Below are 14,706 nucleotides of genomic sequence, written 5' to 3'. Positions count from 1 at the left end.
AATAAACGTTTGATCAAAATATATGTATGGATTTGCTGCAGTGTTTAGATACTATAATTTGACAATATAAGACGTATATGCAAAGAGTTAACAATGCGGACTGCTTTTAAGCGTAAAAAACACTCCTTGAGGATTACTACACATGCCAACTCAAATCTTTAACAACAGCTGATCAATTTGTATGAACAGCAAGCAATATAATTGTAGAGCATTCAAATCTTTATACTTCTTGTAAGTGATGATAAATGTATTGTCATTTAAGTCGTTGAATTTTTTTTCTAGTTTTTGCCATATCCAATATTATTTTTAGAGATGAAATCTTTTGACATGCTTTCAAGAGATATGACATGGGATTTATTGGTTTATTGTATAGTCCAAAATTTAAGGATTTTTACCAGCATTAAGAATCATTTTAGCCTGATATAAGTAAATATTGCATGAATGAATCAAACACGAAACGTTTGCAGTCGTTCAGAAACAGCTGGTTAATCATTGTCCAGATAGTCTAAGAATTCAACTTCCTTTTAGATCAGCTATCAGCACTGGGATGTCGCTTATAAAACATCTGATACAAACGAAAATAATGTCACATCCAGGTATTTATCTATTACTAAAAGGTATCATACGACGAATCTTTCGTATCACTACGACTATAGTGACAAAGTGTTGGGTTGCGAGAAAAACACGGCATATCAATTTAACAAATATTTATTGAATTTAATTCTTATTTACCTCTTCTCGAATGACAAGGTTTCATTCTTTTTTATATTTGTAAAATTAATCTCATCGTGCTATCTGTAAAATGAGATACATTGTAGAAAACCTTTGCCTTTACCTTTTATCCTTCCAACCTGAAAACCCGCCCTCTACTCACCTAAACCAACTCCATCCCCGTAAACATCTTCCATCTCCTAGCCCTCATTAAACATCTTATCCCGAGCCCCTAAAAGCCCTCCCCAAACACACATCCCGCTGTACACCTCCCTTTTCCCAAAATACTTAACAAACTTATGCTACGCCTTCGATGGTTTAGTTTTGTTTAAATCATCATTGGTAAACGACGTAGGGTTTTATAAAGTACGGAATCATATTCAATTTAGTGATATTGCAATTTCTCCTAATCATTTATAACTTAATTTCCATAATATACCCAAGTTCGAAACAACATGATAAACAGAATTTAGAAATTCATACATTAATTGTGTAGTTTTTGTGTTTGTGTATTTACTGGATGGGTAGGGGGTGGGTGGGGGTTAAAATACTAATTGCAATATCAATTAAAAAGCAAAATTATGTTAATGTTTTTTTAAGTGGTATTTCATGCGCCTGAATCCATTCTATTGCATGCTTGTCTGAGGGGAAATATCACTGTCTCACGGAACCAGTATTGTTTGTAACCATAAACGCTCTCTTCTGTGAATCGCTGAGCAAATAACATAGTGGTTTAGCTAGATTTCAAAGAAACCTTTAGAAGATAGACACGACACAAACTAGTTTGTGAACCAATTACAATATCGTTATTTAGGCTAACACATATACAGGTAATAATTAAGTCCTTAAACAGCCAAATTAACAAATACGAGACAGTGGAATAAAATGCATATATGTACTTTACAGTAATAATGAAAATAATAAATGCTAGAATTAAGTTTCAGTGTCAAGCATTAAGTTTCAGTTATTATGTAAGCATTAGTTGAGTAGTCTTGACATTGAAATTATTGACACGGTGCTCAGGAAATTCTGATAATGAAAAAAATAACGGCATGGATGGTATGGATATCTGAGCTAATATTCATTAGCAGAGAATTTCCTGTAGCGATTTAAAGACTGGCAAATTAAGCTTTTTTGTCAGCATATTTCGACCGGGATAGCATAGAGATCAGGGCTTGCTAATTAAAACCTAGATGTAAGACATGTACTGCTGAAAGTTTGTAATAGCACAAATATAGCCATGTTAACATTGCAACATTTTTATTTCAGCTGACAATGTGAGGTTCCAGACTTTTTTATGAGGTCTTGAGTCAAGTAGCCGACTGCCGACATAGAATATATGAAAACTGTGAATGACCTGCTAAGTAAAAGGTTCATTGAATATTTCTTATTATTATGATATCTAAACTACGTGAAATAAATTGCATTATCGGTTTAAATCAGTTCCTAATAAATATCGTACTGGTTGTCTGTTTCTTTTTAAAATAATACACATTGTAAGAACTTTTAAATAAACCATAAATTAAAAGTTCAAGTTTTCTGAAGTTTCGCTAATTTGAACAAGGTGCTGACCTCTGTCAGTGTCTTAATATGTCCAGACTCAAACTGAATTATTTTATAATTGAGATAACTTAAGACCTACATGATGCCGCATAAATATTTCAATTAAATACATATTGAACAGACGAATTATAAACTTTTACATTTCTTTCGTTCGGACAGGGTTGTATTTCGGATATGTTCAGTTCGGATAACACAACATTTGAAAGTGATGCTAATATTGCAACTCTGTTTGAGAATGCATCGCTGGAGAACTTTTCTGAATATAATACAACAAACGATGTGGATTCACCTCCGTCGTATTATTTCTATTACGACTTGTCTACGTTTTTTGATCAAAATCGATTAAAGTTTGCCAAATTTTTATGGGAGTGGCTTAGCATATGTTGGTCAGCAACTTGCTTTTTTTGGTAATTCTGTTATCATACTTGTCTTTACACGCAAAACCAGTAGATATTTCTCCGTGTCATTTTAGTTTCCCTGGCCTTAAGCGACATGTTTACCAGCGTATTTTACTTAGAAGGGTTTTTACTTTTGCGTGGACTTATAGAAAAGACATACAATGAATATGACTGTAGGTTAAGGCTATTTTTACCCAGAGCTGGAATCGCGGCATCCAATTTAACGTTGGCTATCATATCCATTGAAAGAGCTTAAGTGTTAAAATGCCCCATAAAGTCAGACATTATATTTACCATGAAAGTTGCGCGACGTCTTCTTGCATTAATCTGGGTCATCTCTATTGCCAGCTCTGCACTAAATTCGTACATATATACCTACGTTTCTTCGTTTGGCTATCCAATGTGTTTAATAGATCATTTGACTAAACCTGAAGCATACTGGACGGATGTTTTCGTAAAGAAAGTGTTTGTTGTTCGGCCTTGGGTTGTCAATGTTATTTGCATGATCTGTATTGTAAAGGCACTGTTAAAAACTGTCATTGTCAAAGATAAATCGAATAAAACGCAAATAAAATCAGTCACTAAAACTTTACTGATAGTCAACATCGTTTACTTTTTATTTGTTACCCCAAGCGTGTGTTACGAGACGTATATGGCCATACTTAAAAATATTTATCCTCCCTCATGGACCTGCAAGGACTATTATAATCATTTTAATGCGAACAAAATATTGATGTTTTCCACGTATACAAACAATGTGCTGAACTTCTTCATTTATTTTCTGAGCGGCTCAAGATTTCGAAAAGAAACTAAAGATTTTTTTATTTCATGTAAATTTTCAAAACTAGTGCCGTCGGTACAGAACCGGGAACGTTCAAACAATTGATCGGCGTATGTCTAAACAAGCTTGCTGACTTAACCTATTCTAATAACATTTTGTTTCCCTGGAGTTTTTTTGTAACATGCTTGATAGGATTTATATGTGTTTAATACTCGTCTTTGATCCCGTGTTTAAATATGACTCACGTGCAGTAATTTATGAATGAATGCATATTTTAATACGGTACCAGTAATAGAAAATAGAAAATAGTGCTTACAAGAAAAGCATTTGTTTAACTTTATTTCTTTAATCACACGGTATACAAGAAAAGGTATTTAATACTGGTTGCAGCTGTTGATGGAAATCTCCGGTCAATTGCTACCTGCTGATTTGTGAAAACTTGGTAGAGAGTAGAATCTCATTGCTGCCAGAACAGTTAATTACACTCGAGATAGATATTTATATCCGCTCTTTCGACCAGTTCAAAAGATTCTTATAGTTTCGTAGGCACAACTCACATCACTACTTAATTATTACATATTTAAGGAAAATACTGCCTTAAAAGCAAGAGGCAGTATGTGTTTAAAATAATGGCTGTAATCACCGATCCAGTTCTTTTAAAATAATATTAATCATATTTTAATTTAGTCAACCCGTTTAGCTCATTAGGGAATACGCAGTTCTATAGATTGCATGGTCGTAAGTAAAATCCTGGACAAGGCATATGCTTTTCCTGACGATTTAGAAATCATTTCTCCTTAACCTTTGATTCATTCGGAGCAGTTGGCAGTTACTTGAAGAGAACAGGCTAGTACTGATGTAGAACCATTAAATAAAAATCAAATTAATAATAAATTAGAACACTTTTGACAAATGGCACTAGACATAAAACCAAAACAAACTTAACGATGTTCATCATATTAGAATAATTTTTAACAATTTTCATTTGCTACAGAAGTACAAAATGTGCATATTGGTTCACGGTACAGGACTTACACGAACAAATTTCCTCTTTAAAATAACAATTACAATTTAGAGCCTTTTCTAAGTTTTTAGTCATCCTATATTTTTGCCCCCTGATTTCTTTATTTCATATTTTTGATTGCTTGTTTTGGTTTTGTTTGTTTTTAAATTAACGTTGTTTTTTTTTGTAACTGTTTTAGAATTTTTTTTAGATATTTTCCACTTATTTTCCACTTATTTCACTGATGTAATAACAACTTACAAGATATTCTCAATAATTAAAAAGACGTGTTACGAAATAGTTTTGTTATGCTGTACTAAACAATAGCTCATAGCTTAATTAATTTATTATATTTCTGTCTATAACATACAATGGAATTTATTGTTGTCATTGATTGTTGCTTCTGTTTCTTAAATTATTGTGTGTGTGTGTGTGCGTGCGTGCGTGCGTGCGTGCATGTGCGTGTGTGTTTTTTTGTTGTTGTTGTTGTTTTAATTTGATGTGATTCATTTTTATAAACGCGTAGTCACACCAGTGAAACATTAGCTATACGTCTTTTGTTAAGAAAAACGATATAGATCTTTAACAAATTTATTTATTCCTTCATATATTTCTAACGTAATGAGACCATTATACTGTCAATAAATTTGCACGATTACACAAACAAAATCGTAAACAGGAATTACAAAACTCAAAATTTACCTGTGAAATAGGCTTTGCTGTTCAAGTTTGAAAGTTTTCAACTTTCAGACGCCTAGCTCAAAGGTCATGGTACATGTAACACATGGCCGTCAAATGTTAACATGGCATGAACAGGGTCTGTTTTGTGTCTGGTCAAGAACTCTGTCATTCATCTAGTGACTACAATATTACTTGACAACGTGTCATGCGCAACACCCAGAACCCTAGCTTAAAGGTCAATGTTACACTTGGAGATCAAAGGGTATGAACACTTTTTCCCTGTCCGGTCTTTAACTTGGTCATGCAAAACAGGCTTTAAATATTAGCTGGCACAAATATTCCCCTGGATGAGACGACGTGTCAAGTGCATAACCCGGGCCCTTAGCTGAAAGGACGAGGTCACACTTGGAAGTTCAAGGCCAAACGGGCTTTTTTTCCTGTCCATTCTATAACTCAACAATACTTAAACGCATTTTAATATTAATTGACACACACGTTCACCACTATGCGACTGCGCGAGAAACAGGTCCCTAGGTCTAACCTCAAGGTTACACTTAGAGGCCAAAGTTCGGATACAAGAATAACTTTGTACGGAGCATTTCTTCTACATGCATTGAGGGATTTGATGTTACTTGGCACAAATGTTCACCACCATGAGACGGATTGCAATGCACAAAAAAGAGCCCTAGGTTTAAAGTCAAGGTCGCACTTAGAGGTCAAATTCAAATTCAAGAATGACTTTATCCGGAGCATTTCTTCTTCATGTATGGAGGAATTTCGATGTAACTTGGCACAAATCTTCACCACCATGAGGCACCCTTGTTTCTAGAATTACTTTTCTTTGTCATTACTATAAATAGCTTATATTGTAACCTTTTAATTATTGGCCAAAGAGAAAAATCGAGACCACTTTTTTATGGTACAACATGCGTGTTACATTTTGACCTATACCTGGTAAAGTGTCTTGTGTGGACCTATATTATATATATTTTTTTTTAGGAGTAACTCATATTACTATAAATATTTCGTATTATAACTTTATCTATAACTGGAAATACAGGTGCTAGTGTAAAGAAATTTGTTATGAGGAGCGTATGTTGTGACATTCTGGCACTTTTGTTAATATTTAAAGATTTTATAAAACAATCAATAACTGTTGGCTTTTGTGTATGCAAATTTTAATTCAAGTGTTTTGTTATAGCATTGTGTATAAATAATACAATGTTGTTTATACATCATTGACAGATATCAGTTCATTATGTTAATTTACTGCAGTAAAGAAAATTAGGTGCCTTCCAGTAGTGGACTTTGTATTGCATGGCAATACTTCATTCACTTGTTCTTCTTATAGACTTTCTTCACATTTCAATATATAGTCGAATACCGTTACCTCGATATTCAAGGGACTGTAAAAATTGCATCGACGTATCCGAAGTTCGACGTAACGCTATCGACTATCTGGGACAACTTTGTACTTGTATCGGACGTCTATATTGTCACTATATCCGATGTTTTTTTTTCAGAGGGTTTTAAAGGGGACAGAAATAATATAAGAAGTAAATATTTTAATTTTATTGAAAAAAAAGACATCTTAAGTAAATAGTACATACACACATTTAAGTTTTAAATTTTTCAAAATATACGTGTAAACATTAAAATTTAGCATTTTATTCCTTCCATAAACAAGTCTGAATGCAGCTGTAATGTTCTCAGTTGAGTAGTCATTTTGACTGTGTTCGATAACGAAAAGTTTTACCTGTGTAATACGCATATTGTTACTCAATCCTAAACGGCAGTTACAGAAAAATATTTTATCCAAATTAGTTGTTGTATTGGACAACAATTGCCCGCTTGCACGCTGTTTTATAAGATTGATTATTGGGAATTAAATGCAAACTTCCTAACATTTGAATTGGATTAAAGATTAAATAACAACACACTAACTTGATTATGATAGATACATCGCCGGACAACAATAGGTTGCTTTTCACAACTTACAAATAACATGGATATTTTTTGACACGCTGTGATATCGACGAAACCAGGTGTAAAAACATTACAGGTAAGTTGGCGGGACTGAAAAATCTCATCGAGCAAAACAAAATATCGAGCTAATCATATCGAGGTAATGATAAATAATTACATTAGAATATATAGGGAAAAATCGGGACCGACTAAAACACATCGTGCTAACCGGAGTATCGAGCTAAACGATATCGAGGTAACGATATTCAACTGTAATTATGATATCTGTGTTTTACTTTGACTGCAGTTTTAAAATAGATGTTTGTTTGCATGTAATTTTGTTATCTTACTTAGTTTTTAAACAGGTCGGATGTTCATATATCTATATAACTTAAGCTACTAGTACTTAGATATCACGTTGTTTCTGTTAATTGTGTTATTGTGGTAAGTTAAATGTTTGAAATATATGTTCAATAACTGGTAACGTTTTATATGATCTATTATAAAAAAGACATGACTGTCAATGATTGATAAATACTTAACGCCACTGGAATCACTATTGTCATGTAGCACGATTAGATCGCTATTACATTGATGTGGTAGAGTGACTGTGACGTTCTTTTGTTGTAATATCCATGTCCACACTTGAATTGCGTTTGTACATGTACTAACTCAACCGGAACAACAGTTTAACAAGCATACCAAGAATATGATATTTCATAGGTGTTAAGTATTTTCCATCTTTGATAATTCGCCTTATTATTATAGTGATCTGTTTCCTTTTTTGCAGTTTGAGAAATAAATAAAAAAAATAAACAACAAAAAACGCCAGTTTTTGGTAAGAATTGTTTTGGCTAAATATTTGAAGGTGCTTATAATTGTGTCTTGGACAGAAAAAATATTTTAAACGGGTGTTGCAATCCTTATTTCAAGGACACTAGTAGATAAAACTGAGTCGAACTCAGCGTTATATCAATTTAAATACTTTCATAAACGCCACTTGGGGCACTGTAAGAGTAAGGCGCTCATAAAACTTTACTTGTTGTGCTTTTGATAATTTATTTATAAATATATATGCTTTAATATATTTCAAAATTAAATTTGCAACTTTCTATATAAGACTTCGTTTGTCTGTGTACATCATAACTCTGTTACAGGTAGAGAAAAAGGTTTAACAAAATATTTATTGCTGAAAAATTATCTTGTTTACAATGAAAGTTCGTTGTATCCAGTTTCTAGCAAATGATATCAGAATACGTAATCTTCTAGTACTTCTGAATTAGACCTTAAAAACGAAACACCGTATGAGACAAAGACAAAACATCTGCAAGCCGTGCTCTCGTACAAAGTGTTTTAAACGACATGTTGAACAAACTTTAATATTAATACATGTGACAAGGGGACATAACCATACTTCTTATTTTGCCAAATGAGTAAAAATAAACAAACTGAAATTCCATATTTTCCAATTTTAAAAACAGAAAGATCTGCTTTTAAAGGCCGTTCAAATATTTTGTCTTTGTTACAATCAGGAAAATTACAAACAAAACCAGTAATATCCACATTCTCTTATTACCTGTCGTTTGTCTTAACAAATTTTATAATTGTTCGACGAATGTTCAAAAGCACTGGCCTCCAGGTCGAATTTTACGACAAAAATAAGTATCACGAAATTAATACTATATTTCTTAAGAAAGCATTGAAACTTAATTACTGACATACTATATGTTATGGAAACACACAAAAAAAAACAGTAAAACTTGTCTTTTTTACTATTTACAATGGAAATCGAAAAGCGTTTTTAACGCGAGGTAAACTGCCTTAATTATAAATTTCTATATTTAACGCGTTAAACACGTAATCCTCCGCCGTGACGGTAATGGCAATGACAGCAAAAACGTTTTTATTGCTGCCGCCGGGGCCCTGGTTCGATTATAGCATAAATATCTCACTTGCACAAATTGCATTAATATTTCGCTTCAGGCAAATATTCAGGTATACCTCAAGTTGCATAACTAAAGAAAAATAAACTGACATTGTTAAAGATTTTTTTGCAAAATATTGAGCAGAAACACTTCAAAATTAAACAATTATTAATGAATAATAAAAATAAGATATAATTAATTATATAAAAAAATCAAGTGACAGAGTCTTCGGATTACATTTCATCTAACAAAATGGTATAAAGAGTTAAACTGGTGAGTTAAAAGGTCAAATATGCAAACATTCTTGTATTCTAGTATAGTTTTTGTCGGTGCAAAAAATACTTTTTGTCACAAATTGAGGAATAAGAACTACATACGTCTTTGTCTGATGACTGTGTAAATGTAACACGATTACAGGACAGACGCACGATTTTGTCTGCCTATTGAGATCAGATGTTCCTAACACAAACAATCCAAGTTGATTATTAGCATTTGGCCTCCATTCCCCTCTGTCACGGGTTCGGATAGGTTTGGCTTAAAGAAAAACACGGCTGCAACATTAAATGTTACTAGTTTAGTCAATTTTATGGGTTGTGGTACCAATACTGCACTTTACACACGATTACTTTACTGTAACTGTCCATTCTCATACTGGAACTGTCCATTCATAAAATAATAGATACTTTTAGCATGGACAATCAGCAAATATGTATAACTTTGACCAAAATCGACTCCTTAATTATCAGAAAAATAAAAAGCCAAGAATAGGCCAAAAACAATCGTTTAAATCTTCAGCTAGAGAGTGGCAAAATGACATTTTATATTGAGCATGTCTCCAGATACGCAGCAGACATTTTTACTGCATTTAACAATACATCAATCTATCTGGACGATATTATTAATTTAAATTAAATATGGATTTTTTTTGGGTGTTTAACCAGTTAATACTATTGATCCATGGTGGCTCCATTTAGATAAAGCTAGCAATTCTGATACTACTGTTTAACTTTCAAATAAATGTCTCTCTATTTATGACAAAATTATACATACGACAATTTATGATACTGGAGAAAAATTTAGTTTTCAAATTGGTATTGTAAATGTTTCCCGTTTGAGTGGAAATGTAGCCTAGGCAACATTTTATGGGGTATACATTTCTTAATTAATTCGCTAATCAATAACCAGAGCGGTTAGTCAAGTTGAAGATTCTTGAAAGTAATCAACATAAAACAAATGAAAATAACATTATTCAGCAGGGCTATCTTTATTAACAACGGTTAAATATATTGAAATATTTTACTATCATAAATCAGATATTATTTTGAAATCGAATAGTTACCTGAAAACAGTTCTATTATATCAGAACCCGATTTTGGTGGGAATGTTGTTTACTACTTTCGAAACATTTTGGGTCATGGCAATTTTCTATTAAAAGAGATTAAGGCCAAACTGTTTTGAGATACGCTTTTTGATTGTGCCTGAACGAACATGCAAAGGACTCTTTGGTACACAAATTTAACTGTGACTGAGCTGCTATCATATCTGTCTTCTGTTCTGTTTTGTCGGATATAAAATCATGGAAATCTTGAATTTCACCATGTTTTAAAGCGACTAACGCTTAAAATACAAACATTCGTCTACGATTTCTAGTAAGGGTTTTTCGGTTTATAAAAAACGGAATTCCGTTCAGCGAACATCACGTTACAGTGATGGAAAGAAACACCAAACATGATAATCAATAGAGCGCACACGTAGCTGGCAAACAGTAACAAAATGGCTGCCTTAGCGTACAGTAAATATTGATTCCGGGTCAAGACATTGTGTATTAAACGGCGAATTGTCTAATACACGGTATTGCATGCGATGTAAATCACCGATAGCGTATTTTCAACAGCGTATAGATAAACTGTCCGGAAATGTGACCTCCTTTCTTATACATGGATCTAAAGGTAATTTTAATGTCTTTAAATGGGAGAAATGCCGTTATCGACCAGGATAAACAAGACAGCATTTGCCATAAATCATTTTAAAGCATTGACCATTTTAAGAAAAAATATCGTCTTTCATACTACCGGCCTGGGCGGCTTTTCAAATATCCAGCCTTAGAATTGATTGACTTTTAAAACATCTTTCACCGGAGCAATTTTGGTATAATTATTAATGTTATTAATATAAGAAACTGTCTGGCCGTTTTTACAATATGTGTTCTTAGGTAAGAACTTAAAACGGGTAGATTATTAAAAATCCTGTAAAATTATGAAAGTGACAGATTTGCTATTCTGATGTTGAAAAATATAAGGTTTTTCACTGGTGGTAGGTGAGGATGGAAACATCCGGCTCGAGGGTAACTGTTACCGCATAAACAGTTACCAAAGAGCAGGATAAAAAAAAATATTTTCATCTGCTTCTACCACCAGCGATTGAATAAAATCTGGAAAGTAGATTATGACGTTACAAATCTGTGAAACGGTGTTTTCTTGTTGTTGTTATTTTCTTCGTTAAATAACATTTGGGAATCGGGAGATATATTAAGAACAAAAGAGAAACTATCAAGTAATTCAATTTTTATCCGGTATTACGAAAAATCATTATAATTACTACACGAATCCACTACATAGATGTAGTTCGTTAAACGTCATTTAGAGCGCGAAAGTCATCCCAGGGTGTAAGATGGAGTTTTCAAGCACCGGAAAAATTACCAGAAACTCCAGTCTGGTGTGCAATAAAACGAAAAGCATACCTTTTTCATTATTCAGTTTATGCTTATTTGTAAAAAAATGTTTATTGCTTAAATAAATACACTTGTACGAAATTCATATTAAATATATTTTTTCACTACAGCCGTTAACATTTTCGATATTGACGTGAAATTCTAAATCGGGTGCGTGACGTCGTTTGTGAGGTCATTTGATGTGTTGTAGCATTACAATAAGAGTTTGGGCCAATTCGTTTCACTCAACCCGGGACATGCCGATCACGTGAACGGCAAGAAAAAAATTCTCGCCGGTTTATTAATAAACGACGCTTCGGCGTACGCCGGCCACGTGAGCTGCAAATATAAAATATAAAAAATAAATTTCCAATTTATTATGATTTTCTGTTGTGACCAGTTCCAAATAATTTAGCAAAATACTTTTTGCAGTATGTTTGTTCCTTTACTGGTATTAACACAAATTTTCAAATGTTGACCCGATTTCATACCGAGAAAATATAAGATTTGCCACTTTGCCTATCTCGCAAGACCGGCGCAAATCGGCGTACTCCGAATAGACCCGGGCAGTGACGGGAAGCCAAACAAACGACTAGCCGGCTGACAGCGGCGAAACGGCGTACGCCGTAGAAGTGAAACGCATTGGCCCTATATCTAACTGCGCCATTTCCAATGATAAATTTTGTTCACTGACATTTTCAATGTGTATATATCAGATAACAAAATGTTAATAGAAATTCGCTGTTAAATGTTGTATTAAATATGATACTATTTAGATATCAGGTTGAAACATAAAATTTACTTCAATATGCCTACTGGGTTAATTTACACTTTTTGTAGAAACGGATTTTTATCAAGTTTGGTTTTTACTTGACTGCCTCAGTATGCGAATAATAGATTAGATGTTATACATTTCCCATTTTGTGGTTAATATTTGTCGTATTTCATCGCATCATGTTTCAAGTACGTTTCCGGTTAGTGAGACACTAAGTCCGTATACGTTTTTATTTACTTTTATAAAGAATGGATGGACAAAGGCTTTTTCAATGCTGAAAAAAGGTAAAACCGTATTAGATATAATTTTGGTAAATATCACTAAGAGGTGAACTTAAATACTATATTTTATTGAATATTTTTTTGAATGGTAGACACACCCATGTTAATATATTATAGATACCATTGACCTATTGAACTAAATTGCAAATAAAATCATTTGTGCGAAAATGCTAGATACTTTCTACTAATTTGGAATACTTTTAGATTTGCAAAACTACAGGCAATATCGTTATGCTGAGTTTTAGATATTAGTTTTCCGTGAAGAATGTAAAATGATTTATAACTGTAATAAGAGCTGGAGATCTATACGTTTTATCTTTTCGGTCCATGGGCTAATTTAATCTTAATTCAGTCAATAATGGTGGTCTTGGGTGAACATAAAAATATACAAGGGTGTTAACAACATCATTAGAAGTATAAGTATTCAAAATGTTAGGATAAAATATATTTATTATTCGTTATGGCACATACAGCTGTAAGATACCCAATGACACCTTCACTAAGATATTTTATCTTTCGGTAGAAAATACTCAATCTAATAAATTTATCATTTACTGGTTCATTGTGTAAATGTAGTTTTACAGCCAACTTCCGTTTTAGCGGCAGTATGCATTGACAAAGTAGTAAGTTAGGATCGTATTTCATCTTTGAGTACATATAAAATATTGAAATAAAATTATCTAATATTATGTTTACATAAACTATATGCCGTAATTGTTCATGCAGTTGCTACTTGGCTCAGGAAGCCGCCCAGAAAAATTTCAAAATTGACTTTTGTCCTAACTTGTCTTAATAAAGCAAGTAGAAAAACTGTAATCTCCATAGGTCGTTCAACACGACAAAAAGGAACATTTTGCAAGCTTGGTTTGTTTGATTGAGCCTGGTCGTGGACGGTAGTGGAGATGCATGCTATAATACAAGCTCCTCGTCCCGGGTTTAAGCAGAACTCAACATTTATACATGTTACAAGTACCAAAAACGATTTAGAGACATCCGCAAATTAATGTGTTCATTGTCTTCATACGACGTTGCAACCATCTAACTTTACAAGCCAAGGTGCATTGCTCCCACTGGTGGTTGCTTAACACAAATTTGACTGTATTTTCAAAACATAATTTGTGTCTAGCTTACTTCAGAAGCTATGAGATAAAATGCAAAAAAGCTGATGACATATGTAATGCGTATTTTGAAACGAATAATGTATCATTTTAAAGTGTTTTTTGGAGGTATATTGGCATAAAATTTTTTTAGAGTACTTTTATTATTAGAAATGGTATATGCAAACAAATAATAAGATGATTCAGTGATTTTTACGGCATATTTTTATATTCACACCCGGATAGTTTTTGAAGCTATACGTATTTAAAGCAGAAATGCTGGACCGACGATACGGTTCACTTGCTAAATTATAAATTGCCTAAGACATTATATGTCGGTGAAATCGTTCATTAATAATTATCAATTTCACTTTCTATAGGTACATAAATCATCATATCATAATTATATAACATATGATGGTATGCTTTTATCATAGTCACGGTGAGTCTGTTGCTATTTTGTTTAGATGTGTTCTATTCCTCCAAAGGATCTTAATATAAATTTTGTCTAAAAAATAATTTATAGAAATTTAAAGTAACATTTTGTATGTCTTGAAAGAAAGACCAAAATGTTTATATGGCTCAGCTGACATAGTAAAAAGTCGGACATAAACTTCGTAAAACGGCATGTAAGTAGCTTATGAAAAGAATGATAGTATCGAATAGGTAAAATATGATTATTGTTAACATATGATCCGAAATCAGCTTCAAAGACATAGTTTGACATATTGTCTAGATGCAACGATATATGACAGACTTACTAAAAGTTTGTATCAAATTAGAAGTTATATTTTCCATTATAACGTCAATTGTGTT

The 14,706-nt window shown here is 32.8% G+C and overlaps 1 protein-coding gene across 1 annotated transcript in view; it reads left to right on the top strand.

Annotated features, from left to right (window-relative positions):
• LOC123542724 (uncharacterized) overlaps window positions 1–2,083 on the top strand; it is a 32,177-nt gene extending 30,094 nt beyond the window's left edge. Inside the window, exon 3 of the transcript XR_008368646.1 lies at window positions 1,981–2,083. The gene's annotated coding sequence lies outside the window, so the exon portion shown is untranslated. The remainder of the gene's footprint in view (window positions 1–1,980) is intronic.
• Window positions 2,084–14,706: the final 12,623 nt, after the last annotated feature.

This window comes from Mercenaria mercenaria, chromosome 19 (assembly GCF_021730395.1).
Source record: "Mercenaria mercenaria strain notata chromosome 19, MADL_Memer_1, whole genome shotgun sequence".
NCBI classification, from domain to species: domain Eukaryota; kingdom Metazoa; phylum Mollusca; class Bivalvia; order Venerida; family Veneridae; genus Mercenaria; species Mercenaria mercenaria.
This window is presented reverse-complemented; position numbering and strand designations above follow the sequence as displayed.